Raw genomic sequence first — 2415 nt, 5'->3', positions numbered from 1 at the left:
ATTAATATTGCCGACAAAAATAATTGTTTCTGAAACCAATAAAATATTTTAATATAATTAATGAATTTCTTGTAGAATCATAAAATCTGGTGGTTGGATGTTATGTGTAGCGTGAGTAGATTAAATACAAATTTAGTAATTTTAAGACATTTTTTCTCTGGCTACTCTGAAATCCTAGAGTTCCCTCCGAGGCGAACCTCTGGATCACTCACTGCCCTCACCACGCATCTGTCCACAGACCAAGTCTCGCGCCACTCGGTCGCACTCGCGCGGCCCCGCAAAGGGCCTCTTCGGCGGACTCGCACTCCACTCACGTCGCACTCTCGGAACTCTCCGCGGAGGCCGGCGTCACCGCCACTCCTTGGCCGTCCTTCTGGAACCGACCGGAGTGGCTTTGACGTGTCGCGTCATCCCGGGCCGACCCGACGCTCGGAGCATCCAGAACAGCGTCGCGCCATTCACGCCACTCCACGAAGCGGCCCGCGGAATTCTCAGGCCGAGGAAGGTGATTTTTTTTCCTAGCCTAAATTATTCTAAGTGTGTAAGGGGAGGACCTAAGTGTGTCTCAGGCTGAAGCCTATACACTCTACCATGCGGGTTTTTAACCATTCAGGACAAGGGCGCGTGCATCATGTGCTAACTGGATTTACTGGCCAGCCATGGCAGCGATTGGCGCCATGGCTGACGCCCCATTGGACATCTAGCTTAAAATCTAACTAATGTGACCTAGGTAAAACCTGCATAGACACAAGGAAAACCCTGGGCCGGGTCATGCGGGGATCAAATACCATGCATTAAGCAAGCAGGTAACTACTGGACATGAAAGAAGCGGGTCCAGGTAAGAAGAGTTGGGCGGGGCTGAAAAATCAACCATGCAGGGGTTGGGTGCTTGGGCCTTGCTACCCGCATTGTTGTTGTTGGGCACTCCTGGGTTATTGTTAGCCAGGGGCAGAGGAAAGTGGCAGCATGGGTAGCGGGTTAGCAAGGCCGGGCCGCTATAATCCCCGAAGGTATGCGCGTGACGTCAGAGGCCGGGTACCTGGCGCGCTTCGCGTCCTTGTCTTCCGCGTTCCTACCAGTATTATTGCTCCAGACGCAGCGGTTCCCACTAGTGGGTCGCGGCTCGATCCTAAAACTATCAGAAACCATCAAATAAACCATCAGAAAAGATAAGAAAAATCGAAACAAATCGAATTGTGTGCAAACACATATCTATTGTTAAATAATAACTGTTTTGCTACAAAGTGCGTATATTATGTCAACCATTTTCAAATCAGAATAAAAATTGTTTATCAAAAATCAATCGATATTTAAAAAAAAAAAAACACACATATATATATATATAATGGTAAATTATACATACATAAGGAAGGGATACGATACAAATAACGTTTTTTACTCCACCATGGACCGATAGACCGTAGAGGTATTACTTCCTATGAGGAAGTTTTGGAACCACTGTAGCCTAGAGTAACCAATCAATAGAAAATTGATGGTATTGTACAAAGTCAACAAATTGTGTACCACAAATGTTTTTTTCCGCAAGAGCATTAGCGTAATCCACATTAGAGATTCACTCGCAGGGATGGCCGCTCGTGAACCGACTCTACGAATGCCTCGGTATTAGACTTGTGAAGTTCGCGAACGAACTAGTTCGGAAGAGCGCTCCCACAGACGAACTACGCGAACTAGTTCCCAGATCCCTCGCTCCTCAGTTCATTAGTTCGTTCTTTTTCCGATCTCCTTTTAGTTCTGTGCACATGATCTGGCTCTTATCAAAAGTCGTCACTCGTTCTTCCTTTCGGGTATTAGTTACGGCTTTGTCGCTGGTCCTTTGGCTGGCTATCGTTATCTGCTCGGGTCGGATAGCTGAAATTTCAGATGTCTAACGGATACTGACTTTACAAAAATATTGACTCTTGATCGCTGCAAATTTTTACTGCAATGATACATTTTCAATTATGATCGTTTCGTTGATGGTGATAGCTTTATACTCGTGTCCGAGCACAGTTACCCCAGGGTAACATCGCGGTGGGGAAACCGTGGTGTATACTGAGAACAAGTCAGACATAATTACATTAGGCACTTACATCAGTGTTAACAAAATGATTTCAATATTCATAAAATAATTTTGACAGATGATGACAACTTTAATATTAAAATTTTGACTAATATAAAACCATTGTTAAATAAACTTATTTTTACATTTCATACATTATTTGTCATTTAATAAAAAAAATAAACTAAACTAGTTGTTGTTATGACTGTCTTAGAATGCCAGTAATGCAGTGTTAAGTAATTATCTCAAAAATAATAAGTGTGGAGCACATTTTTTGTTAACTTCACTCATATTTATTGTTTGCATTTTTTATTATTATTTCCAAAAGTCGTGTGTGTATGTGAAAAAAATTCTTA

Source organism: Bacillus rossius, chromosome 5 (genome assembly GCF_032445375.1).
Source record: "Bacillus rossius redtenbacheri isolate Brsri chromosome 5, Brsri_v3, whole genome shotgun sequence".
NCBI lineage: Eukaryota > Metazoa > Arthropoda > Insecta > Phasmatodea > Bacillidae > Bacillus > Bacillus rossius.
The sequence above is the reverse complement of the archived record's forward strand: the minus strand, read 5'-3'. Positions refer to the sequence as shown.